The sequence below is a fragment of the Sciurus carolinensis genome, chromosome 12 (genome assembly GCF_902686445.1).
Source record: "Sciurus carolinensis chromosome 12, mSciCar1.2, whole genome shotgun sequence".
Classification (NCBI taxonomy): domain Eukaryota; kingdom Metazoa; phylum Chordata; class Mammalia; order Rodentia; family Sciuridae; genus Sciurus; species Sciurus carolinensis.
Genome location: NC_062224.1, coordinates 46,507,404 through 46,533,886, shown reverse-complemented (window position 1 = coordinate 46,533,886; position 26,483 = coordinate 46,507,404). Strand labels below are relative to the sequence as shown.

General features: G+C 40.2%; 1 protein-coding gene across 7 annotated transcripts in view; it reads left to right on the top strand.

The window, feature by feature from the left end:
- The window catches only part of Svil (supervillin), a 223,911-nt gene that overhangs the window by 94,133 nt on the left and 103,295 nt on the right, over nucleotides 1-26,483 (top strand). Inside the window, exon 1 of one of the 7 annotated variants that reach the window (XM_047520180.1) lies at nucleotides 15,932-16,130. The exons of the other annotated variants lie outside the window; for them this stretch is intronic. The gene's annotated coding sequence lies outside the window, so the exon portion shown is untranslated. Of the gene's footprint in view, nucleotides 1-15,931; nucleotides 16,131-26,483 lie in introns of those variants that run through there. 7 annotated transcript variants of the gene reach the window in all.

Genomic DNA, 26,483 nt, shown 5'->3' with positions numbered 1-26,483 from the left:
GGACCTTTTCTTTGGGAAAACCTTTCTTGGGAATTTAAAAGAATGATCCAGTAGATGCGTGTCTTGCAGAAGCATTCATCACAAATTAGTTGAATATTAGAACAAGAGTAGCTTCCCTGAAAGCTTGAAAGAAGAGAAGGAATCTCACAGTTCGTGGAGTGTGCTGTTGCACCACCCGGTTTGTGCCCTCTGTTTACCCGCCTCGTGGGCTGAGTGTAAGGATGGGAGGATCAGGAGCTGTCCTGATCTGCTCCCCGCTGGGTTTCAGAGATGGGCCCTGCTTGTCCCAGGGCTCGTGAGCCAGGCCTCTGAGCATCTTTTGAGGCAGAGCAAGAACTTGACCCTGATGAAAGCTGTACCCACACACGCCAACCCGTTCAAAGTCTTCAGAGGAAGAAAAGACCACTTTTACCACAGTAAAAACAAAAAACACAGATGACATACCACGGAATGAACTTCATGTGCAATGTGTAAAATAAAAAACTCTGTAAAACACTCTTCAAGAATACAAAAAGAATTTGAAAAAAAAAATACATGTTCAAGTATAGGAAAATGAAAGGTTATGAATATATCATTTCTTCCTATGTTTATTTATTAAGTTTAACAGCAACAACAAAACTAGGCAAATGAATTCTAAAGTTCACATGGATAAACAAGAGCTACCTTTTTTTTTTAAATTCATTACACAACCTCAATTATTAAAATGATATATTACTGGCAAGTGAAAAAATAGGAAAGAGGAGCAGATTGGAAAGCTATAGTAGTTCAAATATATATAGGAATAAATGAAGAGGGGGAAAGTATCATTTAATATAAATGGAGAGAAAAGTACTACTCAACAAATACCAGGACAACTGGATATCAATATGAATGGAAAAATAAATTGTACCATATGCCAGGACAAATTCCCAATAGAACAAATATTTAAATAGTTTTTTTGGTTTGTTTTTTGATTTTTGTTTTTGTTTTTGTTTTGGGGTTTGTGGTGCTAGGGTCTTGCATATGCTAGGTGATCCCTTTACACTGAGCTATTACCCCAGTCCTAAATAGTTAACTGTTTAAAAAACAAAGAAAAATAAACCAAGATACATTCTTATTTGAACAAACCAACGGTAAAAAAGACATTTTTGAGAGAATTGGAGAAAATTCAATGTAGATCAAGTATTAGATACCAAATAATATTGTTACTTTGTTGCATATAATAATATTTTACGGCAATGCAAGGAATTATCCCAGATTTTTCAAATGAATATGAAGTATATAGGGGTAAAAATGACTTGACGTCTTGGGTTTTCATTGAAAGTTTTGGAGAGAAATAGAAGGGCTAAAAGAAGCAAATAAGGCAAAACCTTGACATTTGTTGAATCTACACAGTGCAGGTTCATTGAAGCATCATCTCTGCTTTGTGTAGGTTTAAATTTTTTTGAAAATAAAAAAAATTATCAGATAAAACAGGCGAATTTCTTCATAACTGTGGGTTTGGCAGATTTTGCCTACTGATTTAGAATCCAGAAACCATGAAAAATAAGATTGATAAAAATCAACAATGTTTTATTGTTTCAAAGCCACTTTTGCACTGTGGGGTGGGGAAACCCCACCAAAGAGAAAGGAAAATTATTTGCAACTCATATCACAAATAAATGGCTGGTACATTGATACAGAAACTTCTAGAAAGCCTTAAAAAATCAGCAACACTAGAAAAACAAGCAAAGAATCTGAACATAAAAAAGGAATTCCAATAGGCTAACATATGGAAAGATGCCCAGTCTTATTCATAGTTAGAAAAAAGTGGCTGGGGAACCTCAGATCTAGCAGTTGATGTGGTTGCTGAGACTGAAGAGCAATAAGAATCATTGCTGATGGGAATGTGAAGTGATGTGATGCCTGAGAGGAGCGTTTTGGTAGTTTCTGTCAGAATTCTTTCAGATGCACTTCTATTCAAGATTTTATACTATAGCTTTGCAATAGCAAAAGATTGGAAACCCAAAGGCCATCAATAGGGGGCTGGTTAAATTATGGAAACTGTACAATGGAATACTATGCAGCTATAAAACAGGAAGAAAATGTATACAGATTCAGGAAGTTCTCCCAGGTACATCATTGAGTGCACTTTGCACCCTTACTTGTGTATAAAAGGGAAAATAAGTATTTATTTATATTTGCTTGCTTAAAGTAACTATGTAAGGACAAGTAAGAAACTAATAACCAGCAACTAGGAAATGAGGGGAAAGACTGGAATATTTCCTTGTGAACCGTCTACTCTTTAGCTATGTTCTTATCACATGCATCAAGAAATTATGAACGTAAATTGGATTTTAAAGGACCGTACTGTGGGCTTATTACATAGAGTCACCTTTGCAAATTAAGTCCTGGCTTTATATATGACATCTATTAGCAGTCAACTTTTATGTGAATTGAATAAAATTCCAAAAATAACAATTAGGTCATTTGAAAACATATGCCTTAGGTGCCCATTAAGTGTTCTCAATATACATTTTGTTCTGAACGTGGTCTGACCGGCCCTGGATGAGTCCTTCGATTAAGTCAGGTATTGTGACTGCTTGAGAAAGAAAGCTCGGTCTGCTCATTCCTCTATCATTTCATCACCTCCCTCATGATCCAGCCAGCTGCTCTATTAAATATGAATACCAAGTAAGCTTTAAACCTACTGGTGAAGAAATTAGATGAACTGTCTGGCCATAAATTATATTATGATTCTTGGGAGACTTTTGTAGCCTGGAGCCAGAGCGATTTCACTGTGTTTCAGGCTTAATTTCAAGCATCTGCCTGCCGAATAGTTTTCCGTTTCATTTTAAAAGCTGTGTATTAGCACCTATTTCACTTCGCACCATGCCCCACAGAACTCTTTCTGGGAAATAGGATTTTTAATTTTAGTCTCTTAGCAAACAAAATTAACAATGTCTCTTTCTATCCTCCTCTCTCTCCTCTTTTTATTTTTTCTTATAAAGAAAGTGACAAATATTAGTTGCATTTTCATTGTATGGAGTGGACGAAAGGAAGAGAGAGGAGCACAGGGTGTGTGGAGCTCCTTCACCAAGTGTTCCTCCTCTGGGACTAAATTATCATTCACAGCTACAACCTCCTGAAGCTCAGCATGACCTTTAATTTATTTACCTCCAAAGCAGCGCTATATCCAACAAGGGGAAAGAAGGCTGAAAGTCTGCAGCAATTGGGATGCTAAGAAATCCTTTATTATAACATCCATCTCTCTCTCTCTTTCTCTCTCTCTCTCTCTTCCTTTCTCTCTCTCTTGGTGTGGGCTTGAACCCAGAGTCTCACTCATGCATGGGAAGCGTGGGCCCTACCTCTGTCCCCTTCATTACAGTGTCGATGGAAATGACAAGGTTTTAATCAGTTGTACCTCTCTTTCCTTATGCAATTAGATTTAGTCTTCTAGACTTTGCCATTTGCAGCTTTAAACATTGTATTGCAAAGTCACTGGAAATCTGCAGTTTCCAAATTTACACAGTTTGTAGGTTTGTAGGTTTTACTTAGAAGGCCCAACCCAGTAAGCATTTGTATTCATGTGTGGAAACGTTTATATTTTCATTCTTCCCCAAATCATCCCTATGGTAAATGCTTCATATGCCCAGCCCTTTTATGGAGGAGTGTAATGCCCCTGGGCCTTTGGGGCTGGGGAGTCAGGCTGCCCCACAGCAGGAAAGACAAAGCTTGGCAGGTTAAACAGGCATGTTGGTAGCTGTGTTGTGTGCAGGGGACACTTAAAGAAATATCCAAAAATGCTCTTGTTTTTAAGTTATTGCAAAATAATCCCAATGTGGGCAAGAACAGCAGTCTTTGTGTAACTGTTCAGAATTGCTAATAGGTCCATAAATTAATAAGAGAAAAAACATTGCAATATAACCTAATAATCAGGACCCCAAATTTTGAAGAACACTACCAGATCTATCACAGGCACACTGGCTTCAAATTTAGCTGAATCAGATTTGTAGTGATCCTAATAAGCAATGAACTGGTAAAAGGAGAAAGAGTTAAAAGATCAGAAGACTGAACAGTCAAGCAACTGGATAATGATCAAGTGCAAGAGTGTACGGTGATAGAGAGGCATCCATGTGTTTGTGTGTGCGGGAGAGTATGATGGGGAAGAAAAGAACGGAGAGGGAAAGGAAGAGTAACCAGTACAGAGCAGCAGGTGGTGGATCCCACCTAGTAAGGGAGTCCCGGAAGCCTGCATTGTGCTGAGTGCTGTTATGAATGTGAATGTCATCAGTCCTTAGAACATCCATCCTTAGAGAGGACCATTGGCCTAAGAGTCACAGAGCTAGAAAGCCCTACAGCTGAAGCTTGAACTCAGACCATCTTAAGAGTCCAGGCTCTCAACCCCCTGGCCGTTCTTTGCATTAAGAATAGTCTATGTCATGTCACCAGTCAGCTACCTCCACATCAGATCTTAAAATCACAGGTTCTATCCTGAAATGGGCCTGTGTCAAGCACCTCATTATCTAATTGCAGATGGTACCTCAGACTCAACCTTTCCCAGAAGTGGCTAGATGCAGGGAGAGAATGCATGTACCTCAGCCTGAATGCATTTCCACTTTTACAGCGATGCTTTGGAATGCAGCCGTGCACTCTTCTCCCTAAGAATGGTTTACAAGTATCCTCCTCACAGACAAAGAATAACGTAGTTTGATCTTTCCTAATTACTTTGGACTCCAGCTCTGGGGTTGGGTAAATCTGCTGCATGCATTGGTTTTAGATTAAAACATGGCATGTAGCATTTTGGAAAACAAAGTGAACAAATGAAACTCTAGTGGGGATTCTCTTTTTCTGCCTTTGCTAGAGGAACTTATTTATGTTGGTATTGTTGGCGATTTTCCTTGGATGACAAACTTGCATAACTGTCGTAACATGTTTCTGAGATACAAAGGATGAAAACCACAACGGAATACAAATCTTTCAAGTTAGCACATGAGTGATGCATATTAATGACTGGGAGAGGTAGAGCCAGGAAAAATGGTTTTAAAGAAAGCATCACCAACATCAGGAGTGTCCATGCATGTGGTTGCGTGAGATTTGATTTCTAGAAAGCAGTTGGGCGTTGACTCTGGTGTGAGGTCCTTCTAACTGTAATCTTCCAAAGCATGGAACCCTGGGAGGGGTGGTGTAGATGCCACATGGGAATTCAGTTAAGATGGTCGTTCATTGTCTCATTTCTTCCTTCCCCTGGTTCATTGTGATTTGTTTAGTTGAATATTCATTGTAATTCCATTTTCTTAATTTTTTGTGTGTAGGGTTCTTTTATTCTGCAACACATCATGCTCTGGCACTGATAAAATTTTAATTGCCTATTCTCTAATAATACTTGCTTAAAATGTATCCCCATATGACAAACTTGACTCTGAAAATGATGCCAGTGTTTAAAAAAGGAAACAGTCCTTACAGTTCTGAGTTAGTTACTAACAGTGCATGCCTTAGTCAACCTGGGCTTCATCCGTCACATGGGCTACACAGCCTCACAGGGAGAGCTTTAAAAACTTCTAGTGCCCAGGTCTCACCCAGAGACTCTAATGCCACCCATGTGGGTGTGGCCAGGGTTTGAACCTGGTGAGGCTCCTCATAATAGTCTGACCATTAGCTATAGCTGAGAATTACCAAACCAAAGAATTTTCCCAAATTTAATTTCACCCTAACATCTCACATAAATTTGACTCCTCCCTTCTGATTTCTAGTTGGCATCACACACAACTAGTGTCCAAAATTCAGAGTAAAAACTTATTTTTTTTCATTGAGTGTGCGGGTCCTCATGCATGCTAGGCAAGTGCTCTAACACTGAACTACATCCCCAGTCCCTCAGAGTAAAAAATTTTAAATGATCCTTATAAAAATCTTATCCAGCCCAAAGCACTAAATAGTAGAGCAATTATTTTGCTGCATACGGTATATTCTCTGAGTTCATTCATGGAATACATGTATATGATTACCCGATTCCTACCCCTTCTTCTTCCTTTAGAATAGCAAACATTCTGCATAGCCAACCAAATGCAAGAGTGCTCTCATTAGTAATATCTCTTTTAATATATAATCAATGGACAGTTTCACACTTACTGTGTAGTATATTCACCTTCTGATCCACTCATATCTTGTCTATCTGACCTTTGGGGAATTGATTTAATTTTCTCTACCTAGAGGACTACAGAGAGTTTTGAAATGGAAAGGATAGAGTAAACAACACCAAAGCCATTGGGGATAGAGAAAAAAGAAAAGAGAAGAATCCTCAGAGGATGAGGATGTAGCTCTGTGGGAGAGCACATGTCTAGCATGCCTGAGGCCCTGGGTTTGGTCCCCAGCACTGAAGAGAAAAAAAAAAAAAAAAAAAAAAAAAAAAAAACAAAAACTTGTCATGATTTAGAGCTTGTTCTAAATTTGCAAGCAAGAGAAAAAAAAATGACCATTTGCCATGAGTCCTGGTGAAGGTCAAGGCCAGGCGTAGCAGTGAAGTGTTGTGCTGGGTGTCAGAGGGAGGACCCTCAGTCAGTTGGTGCTTCATCCCTCACTTGCTCAGGCTAGTTACTACAGAGATGAAGTATTCTTGCTATAGGAAATTTTTTTCTTTGCCAAATCATCATGATCAAATGTTTCTAAAGCTAAACAAAATGACACATTGGCTTGCAAGGATTACCCACACCCTCACATCAATTTAAAAAAACAACTGAGCTGCTGCTGGGAGCCAGTGAGGAGAGGCTATTTTCTGTTCAGAAAGATGCCCCGAGGCAGTTGCAGATAGCATTGTTTTTGTTAAACTTTGGCTGGGCTGGTGTGTGCATTAGCTCATGTTCCAAATCTGTCACCAGAAGAATGCAGTGAGAATCTTGTTTCAATCTCCTCTTCTTTCTCACTTCACCCTTTCCTCAGCCAGAGTCCAGCACCTCCACAGCCACCTTGGCCAAGGCTTCAAAACAGCAGTTTTGAATAAAACCAAACAGGCTTTTCACATGAAATGGAGGCCCTAAGAAAATTCTGCTAGCCCCCAGCACAGAGGGCTGGGCCCTGTTGCCCAGAGGTAATTGCCACTGTTTTAGAACAGATGGGCTCATCCTGTCCCTGAAACCCACAGGTCTCCCCTGAAACCAGAGATAGCAGAGAAAACTGGGGAAGCCACGATAGCTGCAGCTCAGGCTGGTCATTCCTGCCTATAGAGATGCCAGTAGGGATCCAGGGACTCTGTGTAGCCCGCAGGGACCACAGAGCCCTTTGTCAGTCCCACCCACAGGTATAGAACTCACCTGTTACCCTTTTCCATTTTTTCCATCTCTCACTAGCCCAGTGAGACTTTTTTTCTTCAATTTTTTTTAATTTTTATTTTTTAGTTGTAGATGGACAGCATGCCTTTATTTTGTTTATTTTTATGTGGTGCTGAGGATCAAACCCAGTGCCTCACATGTGCTAGGCAAGTGCTCTACCACTGAGCCACAACCCCGGCCCCTTTCAATTATTTTTATTGCGGTAAATGCTCATGACATAGATATTTAACATGTTAACCATGTATACCTGGGTGGTATTAAATACCATCATGATGTGTAACCCTCACCACCATCCATCTCCAGAGCTCCTTTTATCCTGAAATTTAAGTTCTGTACCCTTTAAAGAATGTCTGTCCAATACCCTCTTCTCTGGCACTCACCCTCTACTCTCTGTCTCCATGAATCTGACTGCTCTGGTATCTCATGTACGGGCAATCATACAGGATCTGCTTTTGTTTGTTTCTTCTTTTGGTGACTGGGGTTGTGGCTCAGTGGCAGAGCACTTTCCTAGCACTTGGAAGGCCCTGGGTTTGATCCTCAGCACCACATGAAAATAAATAAATAAAACAAAGGTATTGTGTCCATCTAAAACTAAAAAAATATTAAAAAAAAAAATGGGTCACTTCATCTGCTCACTAGAGAACTGGTGGCTTGGCACCCTCGCCCTGGGGTGAGGAACATGGAAGGTAAAGTGTCATCACAGAGAACTGCCAGGCACTGGAAGATGCCTCATGTACTGGTGGAATGTGGGACCTGCTCATTGGGCTAGAAACAGAGCAGCGCCAAAGTTATGGATTTTCCCCCAGGGCAATACTTTGTTTTGGTTTGTTTTTGTCTTAAAAGAAGTTTAAAATGTTTGCCTGCCCAAAAGCTATTTTGTTCTGGTTTTCCCTATTTGTTGTTGTCCTTTCCCTAGCATCAAAGTGATTCCTAAGGTGAATGAAATTCTCCCTTTTTGCCACTCAACTGAATGGTGATTGCCCGTATGTTCATGTCTCACCATCCTTTGTAATGGCACTATTGCGGCAGGGTGCTTCTCCCACACCCAGCATGGACTATGTCCAGGCAGCCTTTCTGTGCTGTGGCTGACTGGCTATGGCTGGTGTGTGTGCACCCCCATGCCTCCATGTTGCCTTCCCAAGTAAAGTCCGACTGACTCTGAGGGTATCCAGGCGGATCTCAGTTCTAACCCTAGCAAGCTCCTGAGAACCATAGCCCACCTGGCTTCCTGAGGCAGCTGCATGGGCACCCGCTTTTATTCTAGTGGTCGCTATCAAAGTCCATTGAGGAGGATCTCATAGTCCATGAAAGAGCTTGGACTTTGGGTTCCTGGTTTAGCAGAATTTGGGAACAAAGTGGAAACTGGGAGATGTAAAGGAGTCCTCCACCACTGGGCCAATGTCACCCCCACCTCCCCTTCATGCAATTTTTATCTTCTGGAAGATTTTCAGCATGAGACAAGGCAGGGGCTGAGGATTGTAGGATGAGGGTGTGTGTGAGCGTTTGCTTTCTTAAATGCTTTATTTTTTACAGGAGTTTTAGGTTGACAGCAAAATTAAGTGAAAGGTATAGTGATTTGCATATACCGCCCCACCCCCACCCCACAGCCACCTAAGCACAGCAGAGTTTTGTTACAAGAGGTGAACCTACACTGGCACATTATTATCACCCAGGGCCTATCATTCTTGGTGTTATCCATCCTATAGATTTGGACAAATGTAAAATGATAAATATTCATTATTATAATAGATTTTTTTCCAATGCCCTAAAAACAGTCCCGCCCCTCCCAACCCCTGGCAACCACTGACCTTTGTACTGTTTCCATAGCTTTGACAACCTTTTGAGAATCAAGTGTAAATGAAAACCAAAAGGACTTTTTTGAACCTTCAAGGATAGGGCGTGGGAGCCAAGTGTGGCTGCATATGCCTGTAATCCCAGCTACTCATGAAACAGAGTCAGGAGGATCACAAGTTCAAGGCCAGCCTGAGCAACTTAGTGAGACCCTGTCCCAAAATAGAATAAATTAATAAATTTTAAAATTGCTAAGGATGTAAGAAGTAGAATGCTTCTGGGTTCATCCCCAGTATTGGTACAAAGAGCCAGGGAGCAGGTGGACAGGACTTGGAGTCAGTCCATTTAACAACATTTTCTTTGTGAAAAAAATTATAGAATGTATTTAGTCACTATTTCTTAATATGTGTTCAGTGTTAAATATCCTCAATAAGATTTGGCACACTGTCCAAAATATTATGTTGCTAAGTTGAGAAGTTCCATAATAAATCATTCTTTTCCTTAGAGGACTGGAGTTATAGGTAATTTGCCCTGACCCTTGAATTCTTGTGCATGATATAGGAAGTGCATAAGGGAGTGACAGGCATTGAATAGATTTGGACTCTGATAACCACCCAGTTCAACTTTAGTGACCATGACCTGATTTCGAAGGACCAAGTCTGATGGATAGGCAATCAGGGCCCTTATTCATGGCCTTCCCTTGGTCTAGAATATTCCTGATGGGCAGACAGAGAGTAAAACATGACCTCCAGTTCCCAATTGAAATATTTGGTGCAAATTCAGAGACATCAGCCTATATTCTTTTTTGAGGGTTTCAGGGAAATTTGCAGGCATTTACGAGTTGACTTCCAAATGGCTCCTGACACAGCAGGCAGAGAACCAAGGGACAACTTGTGCCTTATTTGTACTTTTAAAATATGGTAGAATTTTTATAAAGTAGCACATTGTAATAACAGTTTTAGTATAAAATTTAGTACCTATCTTTTTTCACAAGTGCCCTCTGGCTATACAAATAGCACCTTGGCTGCTATCAAAAAATTCTAAGCATAGCATAGAGATTAGAACCACAATCTTCATGGTAATGTTTAAACCTGGATCATATTTGATAACTTTCAATGTGGCCTTGAACATCCAAAGTCCTGCCTCTGTTTAAAACTTCCATTTAACAGATTGGTAAATTAGAAATTTGAAGGTTTTGTTTTTCTTAAATTTGGAAACTAGGTGAATTTAAACCTATTCCCACCATCCCTTTTCTAACCCTAAAGAACAAGTTAGAACATAAATCAGTAGAATGAATGTTAGAACTTGGCCTTAGAGGAAATATTCAGATCAATTATTTGAATTTTGTTGAGACTTATAGTACAGTAACTGCACAGATTTTGCTTGAAAATCAACTAGGCTATTTTCTTCCAAAGAGAAAATTTTTACCTAACAAAGTTCCCTTTGAATATGTTAATATCGGTTGTTTATGCTTACCGTTAATTTGAATCACATATTAGGTCCAGTAAGATGCTCCACCCCTGCTTCCTACATAGCTATGTCACTGTCACTGAGGACCCTTTGACATTGGAATCCCCATTACAGAGGCCTCACCATTAACTGGAAGAATCTCTGCAACAGGAAACTGAACAGTATCTATGCAGTTTAGGTAAAATTGTAAACAGAAACAAGGACCTATAGATATTAAAGCTTTTGTGAAGTTTTATGCTTCTAAGAGACTCTCTTGCCCCTTGTCTTGTGAAATATCCAAGTGGAAATATCCAAGTTGAAAAATAGAATATGTATACATTACATATAAACACTTAAAGACAGTAGCATCATTTCAGCAAAACCTCTTTACCTGCTCTGTGCCTCCAAGTAGCTTCTAGGGCCAGTGTAAAGTCAGCAAGAGTCAAGCCAGCTCCTTCTCTCTCCTGAGCCCAGAACAGGCATTCAGACCACTTGGGATGCCCCAAGTAGTGCATGAGTCTCATGCAGCCATGATCAGTGCTCCAAGCTGGTGTCTGAATCCTGGCTGCTGCCCTGGTCCATCCTTAACACGCCATCAGAACTCTCATATTTAGGAACTTATTGGTTCTGACACTGCTAATTTTAAAAACAATAACAGCAAGATTCTGAGTGAAGAGGAGGAATATCAGTGTTCTACAGTTTGGGGTTAATGATTATTGTTTTGTCAGATGTGAGATTCAAAAAAAAAAGGTTCACACCGATGTAATGTTTACATACAAAACTTTTTTATGGTACATTATTGCATCATTTTTTTATATAGAGACCTATTACTTTTTTATGAGACTGCCTCACTTTTATAACTGTAAATATTTTGGTTTATATTATGGATAGTTGAAAATCACAAAAACCCTCGTATTTAGCTGATAACAAAGACTCTTAGTTTGGATTCCTTGGTCCATAGTTATTTTCTTCAACAGATACTTGCTGAGGGCATGGAATGGCAAGCTCTGGGCCTGCCTGGGGAAGGTGGAGGTAAAATAAGGGAGATTGACAGACAAGAGTCAAAGAGAGAAAGCAACAACATATAGATCATTGGCATCTTCAGATAATTTGATATTTCACATACATAAAACAATTATGCATTCATGAAGATAAAAAACCAATGAGCACATCGGATATTATATTATACTTTTGTTTTATTTGTTTATTACTAGAACTTAAGTTCAGTGGTCAGGGATTTTGTCTCACCGTATCCCCAGTCCCAGGGCTTGGCCGATAGGGTGCTCAATAAATAGTTGTTGAATAAATAAATGAAATAATTTGCTAACTTCTAATTTCTTACCTATCTTGGAGATGTTCAAATTATTTTAAACAAAAATGGCCTTGCTTGGGGCTAATTTTTGTTTGTAAAATTGACTTTAGAGACTGCATCAGTTTCTTTCTGCCACTAGGGGGCGACATCGTGAAGTTAAGGAATCAGCTTTTTAAGGAATTCTTTTTTTAAAAAAGGAAGGTTAGTACTTCAGTGCATACTCTCAGGTTTGGATACCTGCGAATAAGTTAAAGCAGTACTGTAGGAGAAGGTTTAAAGCATAGTTTAAGCTTAACACAGGGTAAGCATGTGTCTGGGTTAAAAATATGTTCATAAAAATAACCTCATAATGTGTTTAAAAATAAATTATTATATAAATAGGTAGCAAGTGACAACTTAGTCTTTTTTTCCTCTGATGTTGGGGATGAACCTCAAGGCCTCACATAGTGTAGTTAATTGCTCTACCACTGAGTTACACCCCCAGGCCCCATTTAATCTTTAATCATATTAAGATCATTTTTTTCTGCCACCCAATCAAGTAGTATAAATGATCAATTTATTTATTCATTTATTTATTTATTTTGTGGCACCATGGGTTGAACCCAGGGCCACCCTACCAATGAGCCACACCCCCAGCCCTTTTTATTTTTTATTTTGAGACAGGATCTCAATAAATTGCTGAGACTGTCCTCAAACTTGTGATCCTCCTGCCTTTGCCTCCCCATTCACTGGGATTATAGCCAGACCAGCACTGCCCCTTGGGAGCCCTGTGCATTCATGATCTGAAAGTCAAAAGGTATAATTTACATGTGAAAGTGAACAGGAAAAGATCCAGTGAAAACCCATTCTTCCATTTCTGTGTAGTTTGGGCAGTTTTAATATGGAGGGGGTGGAATATGGTGGTTCTGGTTCTGCTACCATACTAAATATACAGTGAGTAAATAGATCCTTTCAAAACTGAGTAGCAGTTGGTGACTTAATATAATCAAGTGAATGAATAGTTGTTTTGTGCTGAAAACCTGTTGGACAGCCTCATTTAATATAGAAATGCATACAGGAGGGTAGGTCTGGTAATATCATTATTGTTAAGGAGAGAGTCACAGAGACTACAATAGAGGAATTCTCTTTTACAGAGTTATCTTTAGTTAGGATAAACTCAATATTACTTTCATAGACATCGCTGATGACTTGGGAAATTAATTGATTCTTGCATTACTATCTTCGGTTTGCAGTTCCTGAGGTCCTGCGGTTTGGCCATGTAGACCCTGATCAATCTATAACATCACTCTCGTCAAGGAGTCTTGGTTAACAGAACTTGCTGGCAAGAACTCAGTTATCTCACATTCTTTTCTTCTCCTTGTCTGATCTCTGGTGAAAGTATGGATTAGGGATCAAACGGCCACCAAAGTCCACTGCTGAAGAAGAAATGGGGAGTGCAATCCTTCCACGCTAACCTGCCTTAAACAATGGCAGATTCATTTCTTGTGATTCAAATAAACACAACCAGTGAACCCCCTGTAGTTTCTGGGTGTTACAGTGGGCCTGCAGCAGCTCTACACCCCCTCCCCAGGATCCTGCATACCCTTGGCCAGTCATGGTTCTTCCCCAGCTTTACCTGTGAGGGTAGAGCTCCTTAGGACCATTTAGTGGTTGATATTATTTTCTAAAACTCTGCTTCCTAAGGTCACTTTCTATAGAGCTAAAAGGAAGACAGGCTTTCAGTGTTGAACATCCCACATCTTTTGCTCTTCCCTCACCGCTTTTCCCCTGTACTGGGGATTGAACCCAGGGTGCTCTACCACTGAGCTACATCCCCAGCCCTTTTTATCTTTTGTTTTGACACAGGGTTTTGCTAGTTGCTTAGGGCCTCGTTAAGTTGCTGAGGCTGGCCATGAACTTGGGATCCTCCTGCCTTAGCCTTCTGAGTTGTTGAGATTATAGTCCTGTGCCTTGGCACCAGGTTGCTTTTCCCCTTTGCCATAAACATCTAGACGGGAATTTCCAATAACCTCAATTACAGAATCCCTAAGTACTATTTTGAATTGATAAACCCTGGGTTAGTGAAAACTAAGAATTCACCTCATATTTGCATCCCCAATACATTAGCATTTAATAGGCATTCATTTTTTATAACTCTTGCTTGGAGCCCCACAAGCTTCATTTCCTAAAGAAGTGAAGAACAGATGCAACATGTTAACAGCCGGGTCACTGAGATATCATAAACATTATATTCACATGACCACATGAAGGAAGAGTGAAAGGATGAAGCTGTTGGGCTCCTGGTTATAGTTCATAATCACACATTCTTAGCTACATGTTTGACTTCCCAGGACTCTGAACTAGTAATTTGGTGAATACTGTCCTCCAAGGTATTACTATTTCATGCTTCCTGACCTTTCCTAATTTTGCTCCACTTCAGCATCTCCAGCCCATGGTTGAAACTTGGAATGCTGGTTGTGTTCAAAACTCTTCTGGGACATATCGAATTCTAGTGAGCCAGTGGGTGGAATGCCTTCTGAATGACAAAGGGACCCATGGCTGAAAGCTAGAGGAAACTTGTGCAATGATGAATGTGCTGCAATTCATCACTATGATCTGTTCTTTTCCTTATATAGATGTACAAGGGCCCCGGGCGGGGGAGAGTCTCTGAGTCCAGTTAATAGAATTAAGAATAATGAATGTTTGTATTCAGATGTTTTGACCAACAACTCAGTTTCCTTAGTTGAAAATACAGAAATTTATTGATTTATTTTTTGCTGGCACTTATTTTCTGGAATACTGGGGATTGCTCACTGCACCTGACCCAGTGACTGACTCCCTTTTAAGCATCCAGGACATGCCATCTATTTGCAGACAGTGGGTTGCTATTTTGAAGTTGGGGAGCCTCAGAGAGTCAGATGCATGCTAAATAAGTTCCTCCAAAGATTGACTTTCTGTGAGTTTTCTGAGGAAGCTGGGGAAGAGGCTGGGAGAAAAGTCAAAGAGGAAAAGAAGTTTCCCTTTAACAACCTAACATGCTCCAGACCCCTGATGAAGTGCAGTTTTCTTTAACCCAGTAAACTGGACCCTGTGGCTGGAGTCTGGCTGTCTGCCCACAAGTTTCTATTATTATGTAAATGATCAACAGTGCAGCCCTTTAAGAGTTTTTGGCAAAGGATAACCCTTTGTCTGCCAAAAGGTAGGCTCTGGCTTTGCTTGTGAGCCCAGAGTTTGCACAGTAAACAGTAGGTGACCTATAAGCCAGCCAGTCAACTTGCAGATGGCCTTATTAGGCAGGCCAGGAGGCTGGTGTCTAGGGACAGGCTGGCAGGGCCTGCTGCATCCTACAAGGAGCTAGAGAGCCCAAACCCTGGAGACTTGGCCTAGTACTGTTCAATTAATTATAGTGCTCCGTGATGACAGGAATATGCCCTCTCCTTGGCAGACATGCCTGATGGTATGATTGGCAAGTAGGAGATCTATAGGTGGAGGTGACTTCTCAGAGTACCGAGTGGGTTATCTCATTTTCATGGGGGCTTTTTCTACTGCATAGCTCATACTCTCAAGTCCTATGGAGTATATAGACTTTATCAAAAATGTTTATTGGTTTCCTTTTAATCCAAGATGTTTAGCAAACTCTTAGGATCTTGATCTTGCTTTATAGTAATAACTTTTCAATGAAGAGGTTATGTAGATGGTCGGGAGAGATGTCACCAGAAAGTGAGGTGACACAGTGGAAAGAGCAGAATCTTAGGAGCAGGTGGTCTGTGTTCTAAGTGACCCCGACAGTCCACTTCCATTGCTTTCTATAAAGTGTAGGGTTAGACTAAGTGAATTCTTAAATTACCTCTCCATTGTATATTTCTTTATTAAAATTGCATGAATTATTCTCTCCCCTCACTTCTTATTCTCTTCCATAAGATAATAATAATAATAAGCATTGGTCATAGCTGAGCCTCTAAGAGAACTGTCTGCCCATTTAAACCTTTAAGGCTGAATCAGATGTGTTAATGATATGACAGGCGACCGTGCACAAGAGAGTTTAAGTTCCGATCTCCTCTTTAAGCAGCTTCTTGTCCTTTGAGATTGATAATTCTGCTTCTGATTTAGATGTTGACAGCAAACCAAGAAGAAAGAAGCCAGCCACAGCTCTCTCCTCCCACTGGTGGTGGAGCCCAACTGCCCCATTACTCGGCTCAATTTCTCCCCTCTCTCCAAAAGCCATGTGGGAGCCAAGCTCACTGACTACTTCCTAAGAATAGGGACGGCTCCTACTGCTGGAGTTAGAGGAAGCCGAGTGGGGACCTTTCCCACAGGTAGGAGATGGCACCTGAAGTGTCTGTGTAGACCATGAAGCTGTGTCCTTGTTTTCATTGACTTGACAACTGCTTTTTGTTCTCTGAGGAAAAGGTAAATTCCTTTTTCCCTTCCTGGTAATTGTTTTTTTTCTGATTTTAATATCTGTTTCCATCTCTACTGACTGCTTAGGTGATTGGCTTCCTGAAGTCCTGGGCTGTGACTTTCAGTGACTTACTCTTAACACATGAACCCTTGATCTATATAAAAAGAAACTCATTAGCTTGGTGTTAAGCTCCCTTGGAACTTCAGAAGACCCCTGACTCAATGCAGAGTTCACTGGGCTAGGGAAAGATTATGGACTTCAAATTTTAAAGAGAGAAAGATGAACTAGGTCCTATAACAACGAGGAGCAGGGATATCTCTGTAGTGGGTACATTTTCTTTACTTATCACAGAGATGGCAGGAGAAGACAAGGTTTGTTCTTTTTTAATTTTTTTTTATTAGTACTGGGAATTGAACCCAGGGACTCTTTATCCTCAGTCCTTTTTATTTTTTTATTTTTGAGACAGGGTCTGGCTAAGTTACCCAGGCTGGCCTGGAACTTGGGATTCTCCTGCCTCAGCCTCCTGTGTCTCTGGAATTTCAGGTGTGCACCATAGCACCCTGCCAGCAAGGGCTTCTTGATAGAACATAGACTTGGAATCCCTGAATTCTAAGCTACAAAAAGTCTACTGCATTACAAATGCCAAGATGATGACTTGAAATTCTTACTTCTTAATTATCTTTTTTTATTCTATTTTTTTTTTTAGTTGTAGATGGACACAATACCTGTATTTTATTTATTTATTATTTTTATATGGTTCTGGGGATTGAACCCTGAACTTCAAGTGTGCTAGGCAAGCACTCTACTGCTGAGCTATAATCCAGCAGTACATTTAATTATCTTAAAAGAGGAAGTTAGAATTCTAGCATATGGGTAGTTGGATTGTCCAAACTGAATTTTAAATGTGTGTGTGTGTGTTTTCCAGAGTTGAGGATCCAACCCAGGGCCTCAGGCATACTGGGCAAGTGCTCTATGTATATGCCTTGAGTGGTAAAAGACTATTTGATTTTGAGGGATGACCACATTTTTGGATTGTTCATTGTTTTGCCTTTTTCCTTTTGTTTTGTTTTTGGTTCTGGGGATTGAACCCAAGACCTCACTTAGTCTAAGCACACACTGTACCACTGAGCCACGTCCCCCAACCCATGTTTTGCCCTTTTAGGGAAGGAAAATGACTTAATCACTGACCCAAGTGGGTCATACTGCTCTCATCAGTTGTGTTTAATTATTCCTTAATTACTGCAGCTACAGGGGAACAATAATAAACATTTCAATCCAAATGAGTCTGAATGTAAAAAATAACATGATAATTTACATTTGTCTTGGATGCCTGCAGCTCATGGGCTCATTTGACATGCATCGTCACAGCTAAGATGCTTGTCTCAGATAGACTAGTGTTTTGAAGTTAAAAAGGGAAGGAAATGCTCAGTGTTCTCTCTTTTAGGAAGCAGGTCCTCACAGTCATCCTGCCGTGATACTTGTTTCAACTCTGCTTGGGCTCTCAGTGGGTCTAAAGTTCTCTACACCTTGTTTCTCATTATACCTCGGAAGAGTTTCCCACATACCAGGAGAAATTTCTGATTTTCTACTTGATTAGAACAAGAAGGAATGGAGAATCTTCAAAAGCAGCAGTGGATAGCTAGGCTGAAACCTTGGCACTTATATGCAAAAGTGTATCCTTAATTTACACATGGTGAAATTGTCCTCCGGACTGTGAGTTCAGTGAGAGCAGGAACTCTCCCCATATGCTGATCACCCTAGTGCCTGACCCCTAGTAGTTGTTCAGTGAATCCCATGCAAGAAGGAATGAGTCCTGAATATGAAGTGAATTAAATCATCTCCTAGTATTCACGGGGAACTGCTTCCAGGATCCCCATGTGGATACCTAAATTGAAGGATGCTCAAGTTCCTTGTATACAATGACATTGTTTTGCATAAAATATGCACATCCCCCATGTACTTTATTTTTTTAATTATTTTTGGTTGTAGGTAAACACAATATCTTTATTTTTATGTGGTACTGAGCCACAACTCCAGCCATACCCCCATATACTTTAAATCATCTCTAAATTACTTGTAATACCTAATATGATGTAAATGCTATGCAAGTAGTTGTGATATTGTGTTGTTTGGAGAATAATGACCAAAAAAAGAAAAAAAAAAAAAAAAGTCTGTACACATTCAGTACAGACACAACCACGATAGGCCTAACTAGGTTTTTGATCTGAGGATGTGGAAGGCCACCTGTATATATCATGTGAGACAGTAAAGTTAGGAAAGGCCAAGCATGTACAGGAATAAAAGCTTTGACATTTGTTAGATACTGACTGAGCATCTAACTGGAAAGGTTATGCAGATAAGGAAAACATCAGCCTCCAGTTTACATCTTGCTTTCAGCGCTGAATCTCCCTGTGTCACTACCCTTTGTTCCTTTCACTAATTTCAGATGGCCAGTGACATGATGGTGGGTCACATCTGTTAATACAGACCAAGGCTACAGGCCAAGTCATGACCTGCAAAGGGATCACAATAACAAGGTTACTTTAGATATGTAACAGTTGTTTGTGTGTGTATATAGTTTTTATATTCTTTTATATATATATATACTTTTATATTCTTCATTTCACTATGTAGAATCCCAGTTCAAAATCCGAATAATAGAAGCATACAAGCCACATATGAGGAAATAATGGAGTTAGGACGTCTATGATCCTAAGAAAGTATCTTCTCCCTGCTTAAAGTCCATGCAGCATGATGTAGTTCAGCCTGGTGTTGGGGTGTGATGAAAATCAGGAAATAATTTTTCTAAGTGGAACTCAGGGATGGCTCTTATGTTTCCTGATAGATGGACATTCCACTGCCTCCCTCCCACCTCTGAATGGCCTAGCAGGGACCCCTGTGAGATGGGACCATTTAAACTCTTGCCTGCTTTAAGCATAACTCCCATTCCAGCTCATATGCCCCTGTCACCTCTTCCTGGTGTGTCCAGCCCCCTCCTCCCCACTCACCTTCAGCCACTGCTTCCTTCACAACAAAGCTCACCTGTCACTTTGTTCCAGATGCCTTCCTTCATCAAACTCATCCCATTTTATTAGTCTGATTTCTATTTCTTCTGGATTTAATATCAGGAATGGTTTGTATTCTGGTGCTTGAACTCTGGAAAGGCCAAGCATGTACCGGAATAAAACTATCATAATCTCCTGGGATAGGAGTACCTTTTTGTTTAATGAGCACCCCATGTGACACAGAGGGCCACCCAGGTTTGATATCGTTGGCTTCATAGCAGCTATTAAACCTACTTATTTGTATAAACATGTCTCTCGTCATTTCAGTGTACGAAGTGAAGATTATGTCATTTTCACTATAACCTTTCCATGCCACCCACTCTGTGAACTCAGGATCTGCTTTTTCCATGCTGATCGCACGTGAACAGGGTCCTCATGAACATGTGAAATCCCCCTGGCAGTGTCTCCCATCCCCATCAGTCAGCAAATATTCTGGGAACCTCTTCTGAGAACCTGAGTTACACATGGGTACCAGTTAATGTGATCTGATGATATCAGGGATGGCAGGTGCTGGGATTTTTCTGGAGTTTCATACTGATTATTGTTGGAGTTGTCACTGTTGTTGTTTTTAAGATGCCCTTCAGAGGTCAAAAAGACCCAGGCATTATTCAAAGCCCTATCTTTCAAATCATGCAAGTATAGCTCCAGAAGAGCTATGATCTTTCAGGTATCTTTTTATATATTCACTTGTCTGCCGTCTGGACTTATAGGCTCATAAAAATTTCTCATATCTGATGATTCAGTGTTTCCTTGCTGTCTGTTCATGTGAAAACCATCAAATCGTGAGTATTGAAGGATGGAAGTTGGCAGAAACTTTCCCTGAACTCCCTGGGTAGTTGTAATAGTGTCAGCCCCCTTCCCTCTGCATGAGGTCTTTTTCTCAGTGAGAAGATGGCTTGAGCCCCTGCTGTTCTGAAGAGGAACAGTTCTGCACCTTACTGATTTTCCAGGGGACAGCTGCAGATTTTATGTAGTTAAACCCCTGGGATTTATTCATCAGGTCATTGTTTAAGAACCCTTCGTGGGTTGGCATTTTGCGTAGGTCACAAACAATCTTGGTGTCTTCCTAACCAGTGATGGGTGCCTGTCGCCATGTGCCTGACCGGGTGTCATTCACCAGTGTCCCCTGTATGCTCAGCACAAACCTGCTTTTTGTGTCAGCTTGTAATTTGCCTTCAGTGTACTTTTTCTATTGTGAAAAAATATGCATAACAGAAAATCTACCATCTTAACTATTTACAAGTGTTACTAAGGACATTTCACATACTACGGCGATAAGCACCATCTATCTACAGAACATTTTCATCATCCCAAACTGAACTCTGTTCCCCTTACACAGTAACTCCCAAGTCTGTCCTCTCCTCCTGACCATCACCATTCTATTTCTGAATTTTGACTACTCTGGGAACATCATATGAGTGGAATCATATAATATTTATTTCACTTAGGCTGATACCTTCAGATTCATTAATGTTGTAGCATGTGTCAGAATGTCATTCCTTTTTGAGGCTAAATAATATTGCATTGTTTGCATATTTCAGTGTATAATTTATTAATTTATTTACTTATTTTTATGGTTCTGGGGATCAAACCTATGGCCTTGTGCATACTAGGAAAGTACCTATACTCCTGCATAAATCCCCAGCCCTCAGTGTACACTTTAAACTTGGAACTGACTTTTGTCTTTTATTCTTGCTCTGAAAATCACTTGACCATTCTCTGTGGTACCTGAATTTTTCTTCCCAAGAATCATTGGCCATATATTCAAAATCATTCAGAAATCAAAATAATTCGAGTTCATTTTCACTATAAATGTTAGCATTACTCATTTGAACGTTTATTTTAGAGACATTAATAAGTCTTTTAAAGGAGATTGCCATAAGCCTTTCTTTCAAAAAAGAATTCTTAAGTATAGAAAGGCTGGCATGGTTTCCTTTCAACACATCTGATAAAGAAATAGCTGTGAGTTGTAATATATCTGATTGTTGAAAGTACTTTTTGCCCTTTCATCTCCATATAAGTGGCCTGTTTTACATTACCTTATGTAGTGATGTAACGCAAAATTTTATTTGCAGACTTGTCCAAAATATTACTACTAACCAAAATTCACAGAGCATTTTGCAGTACACACAGGAGGAGAAGTGAACTCAAATAAGGAGTCTGGAACGTATTAATAACCAGTGTGTGATAAAAGGGAAATGAAAAGGACTGAATGGGCTTCCCACTCATGGGATTACCTCATGTCAGGCAGTTCGGCCTCAGATTAAGGGTCTACGCACATAAATAAAATCCGCCAAAGAAAATGAGAATACCATTTAAAGCTGTTTCTGGCATGCAAAATACTCCTTTAGTAGGCTATAAAAATACATCTTTAACTTTGGAATTTCAGTCCAGCCATCATCTTTAGTAGCTTATGGGAGATTTCATTAAAATGATTTCCTTGGCACTTAATTTTAGAAATGTACCAGTAACTCACAACAGTATGTATTCAGGCAACTGTTAGTGAAATTTTCACCCTGTACCATGTTGCCCATTTATACTTCAGCTGACTCTCCCATGGATGGGAGATGTATTCAGAAGAACTCAGTAAGGATGGCACCATAGGGGCCTTGGGAGAAGCGAGCCCTACACCTGACTCTCTGCTAGCATCAGAGTATTCCACACATTCTCTCACTTATTTCTGACCTTACCTACCTACTTCTTTCTCTGATGTTACTTTGGTTGGCCAGAGAATGCCATTTTGCCCTTAGCGTTGTCTGTCCAGGCTTCAGTATTTATCCTAGATTACATGCTGTCTCACTTTTCTCATATGCAAATGGGAGTGGTAATAGGATCTCCCTAGCAGGTTGGAGAGGACTCAAAGAGTCCAGTCCCCCCAGGACTCACGATGGTGATGAGGGAGTGAAGGGCACGGGTCCTTTGCTTTACCCTGTCACACCAGGTATAGTAGAAAATATCCAGTTGTGAGTTGTGGTGCTTGGTAATTTCCCTTGTCATTGGTTATTCCCATTTTCTCCTCCATGAGGACGACCCCCAGAGGACAGCTGTCACTTGTCTTTCAGGGTGTTGGAGTGTCCTCAGCATGACACCTGACAGGGGACTGGCTCCTCAGATGGCCTCCCTGTAATCTGAGCCACAGCCGTGAACTGTGCTGCACAGTCCCTGAGGGTTTAATACTGCTATCCTTTGTCATCTGACACTTTTATCTTTTGACCTTGGCTCTTTGGGAGCTGATCCTTCCTACCTGGACTCGAACTGACATCGTCGGTAGTTGGACCCCAGGAATCATCTTCCCTATTTTAACCAATACGTGATGTCCCCAGGGAATCCAATCTTGTCCTCCGGCACACGAATGTTTATGTTCCACACCATCACTTCACATTTTATGAAAGACAAGATTTCCATTAGGAGTCTCAAGCTGAGGAAAGAGTAGTGTGTTAGCTTTTCATCACCGTTACCAACACACCTGACATAAACAACTTCGAGGAGGGGAGATAAATTCTGGTTCACAGTTTCAGTCTGTGGTTGGCTGGCCCCTTTGTTCTGGGCCTGGGGTGTGAGACAGAACATCTTGCTGGAAGGGCATGGCAGAGGAAAGCTGCTCAGCTCATGGCAGCCAAGAAACAGAGAGAGAGAGGGGGAGAAAGAAACAGGAAGGAGCGAGGGACAAGATATAATTCTGAGGAGGCACGCCCCTAAGGATTCACTCACTTGTACTAAGTCCCACCTCCTATGCTATAGACCATTCGAGTTCCAAGTCCCTCAATGGATTAATCCACTAATGAGGTCGGAGCCCTCCTGATCCAGTCACTTCCCAGAAGCTCCATCTCAGAACATCACTGCACTGGTTACCAAGCCCTCAACACACGAGTCTTGGAGGGACACTTCACATCCAAACATAAGAAGTAATAAGGCTTTCCTTTTACACTACCTATTTAGGAAATAGAATTGGTGAAGAATGAGGTAAAGAACAGAAATTTGTGTCATTGCTTGTCCACCTGCTTGTCTGCTTGATTGATTCATTCAGCCAATATTTATTGTTTATTTGTTCTGTGCCTTGCACCGGACTGGAAATGCACCCAGAAGTGTGTCTCGGGTTGCTCCTCAAGTTTCTGTAATCCTGTAGCTAGGAGACAGTGAAGTTTTTGAGCAGGAAAAAAGTTTGGTAACAGAGACACACTGGGAGAGAAGGATATGTGTAAAAGGCATTACCAGGTAAATTAGTGTTGGTAGGCAAGGAGTGTCAACCATGCACTTCTGTGGGATCATGGCCTGCCTGGGGTTGAGTTGAGAAATGCTGTGTTCTGTGTTACCACGGGTTTTGGTGATTGTCTGGGTCAACTCCTTAATTGGTAGCCAAGAACATGGATGAGCGTGGGAGAAATGAGCAGGTTGCTAGGTGCCTAGGTACATAGGCACAATCTCATTCACCTTTGAATTTCCACTGAATTTAGCCTAGGTCTAAGTCTTGGAGAAATGAAGAGGTCCAATTGCCTTCATCTTTATTTGTGTTTGTTTTGGTGAATATAGAAAGTAAATCCTGCTTATTTGGATAGTTTGGGAAATAGAGGAGAGGGGAAATACATTTATCTGAGTTGTAAGATATTTGCATCAATTTACTGTCTTTCAGAGTAGGTGTATGTGTATATCTCTGGGATAGAATAACATTAAACATTTTCTAAATTACTAATTAAGTGTCAGACTTGATTTTCTTGCATTTTACTTACCTAATCTTAAATATGCCCCCCATGTGGACTGATTCCAGTTTTATACATACATAAGCAAACCCATGGCAAACACCCTCGTGCTCATTCATGGTAATATTCTTTTGTACATTTCCCAAAGTAGAATTACCAAGTCATCATTTCCTACACTTTTCAGAATGGATAGTAACATCCATCTCCTGCCCCTTCTCCAATAAGGAGGGAGAGAGTACAGGGAGAGCAGGAGGAATCATAGATGACTCAGTTGCTCATTTTTTTGCCTCCCATCAAGGACACATTCTGTGTCTGCCTAAGGGCCCAAAATGCTATAGTTACTCAAGACTGTCTTCAGTCCTAGTTTTGAGGAACATTTGTGAGACCAAAACTGGACCTAGAAATCAAGTGAGCTTTGTGAAAAACAACCAACAACTAGCCCGACCCCTTCTGCTGGGGTCAGCCTGGCCCTTTACCTGTTAAACCAAGAGGGACTATGAGGCTGCAAGACCCTTCATCTAAATCCAAGAAAAGTTTACAGAAATACCCCTATTGTTTTGTGTTTGGACTGATCAGGAATATAGGAATTATCCTGGGGAGAGACAAAGAATGTGAATTTCCAGATTGGCATTGCCATACCACATGTTATATGACCTTGAGGGAGTCATCTAACATTTTGCAAAATGACCAGGTGACTAGTGGAGCCCCTTTGGCTCCAGTTATTCCAGGGTCCAAGGTTTTGGATTTATCAGGGCCTAATTTAGTTGTACCAACCCTACCATTTTGGGATGTTGTCACCTAAATGCTCCATGCCCAGGTCATTCTCAGTCATCTGGGTCCCCTCCAGCCACCATTCACATATGTATCATGATACAATGTGCTCCATGACCATGCTATACTTCTGCCTCCCCAGCACACTAAACCATTTTGCATTCTTATCTACAAACAGTGCAAACATTTGCTTTTACTCTTTTTAATTTGAGGATTTAAACTTTTAAAATATTCAGTAAAATATTTTACTTTCCTGTATTATTTCTTCTAAATATTGAAGACTATGGTGTTTTGCAGATGGTGAAGAACAGTGTTCCTAAGTGCAGTGGTAGAGAATTTTGTGCATCCCCTTTTATTGGTTCTGAGTTGGTGATGAAGTGAAGTTGATCGGGAGGGAACATATCACCCTCACTGTCAAAGGAAGCTGTCCTCTCCTTAAAATTAAAAAAAAAAAATAAATCATAGCCATAATTTGAGTTTCCTCTGCAAATAACTAAAGCACATTACTCCACAGAATGATATGAAAACATTTACCTGTTTTGTAGCTCCTTTATGTGAATAAGCTAGCCTAACACAATAATAATTATCATAGTGATAATCATAATTAATTGGATAGTAAATGGAAACATTGTATGGATATTTTCTCCTTTTTTGGTGTTGGGAGGTTGAACCCAAGGACACTTTAACACTGAGTTGCATCCCCAGTCCTTTTTATTTTTATTTTGAGACAGGGTCTCACTAAATTGTGAGAGTGGACTTGACCTTCCCACCCTCCTGCCTCAGTCTCTAGAGTCACTGAAATTACAGGCAGACGCCACCATGCCTGGCTCTCATGGGTACTTTCTTTCTATTGATGTCAAATGTTGGTTTCTTCACAGTCTTGTTTGGTTTCCTGTGGATGGAGTAGATTTAAATCGTAGATTAAATTTTATATTCATATTTTCATAAAGAATTTTATGACTTCTTTCTTCAAATAGTGAAGCTGTATTTAAATCAGTTCATTCTGTAAAATAATTGGGAGGTGAGACAAGATTCTATTACCAAGTTAAAGAAACTATTCAAATTCTTTGTCCTGTGTACTGGAATTGTATTTAAAACATTTAGAATAGACTTGGCATTAATAATAATTCAAATGAAACATTTAGATTCTTTAAGATAATGGTAATTGAATATTCTATTTAGAAGGATAGTTTTGGAGAATATAAATGGTGAAGAACAAGTGAGACTATGTTCTATAAACTAAGTTCCTTGTAAAAGATTATTTATCAAAATAGATATTGTTTTAGTTCATCTCTCCAGAATGACTGCTTCCACTTTTTTCCCTCCATTCTCTTCTTCCAACTCCTCCTTTTCCCCTTTTTATTCCTAGTTACAAAATTATAACTAGGAATAAAACTAGGAATTATAACTAGTTATGAAATTATGATTTTATAATAAAGTTTCCCCCACAGCTATCCACAGTACCTAAGTTGTTCTTATTGAGTTTTCTTAGCTGCCTTATTTGCTATATTTCTTCTCAGTTTTCTCAGAAGTGTAGAGAAAATGTCAAATGCTGCCAGTGATCCATGTAGTAACCAGTGTGGAGGTATTTTATGTTTATGTACCTTAATTTGGTGTGTAATTCTTCATTTTCAACTTCAGTGGGTTTGTATTTTAGAACTCAAACTTATTTGAATACAGGATATAAAATCCACACAGCTGTTTCAGAATGTGATCTCCAACTTTCAAAAAAAC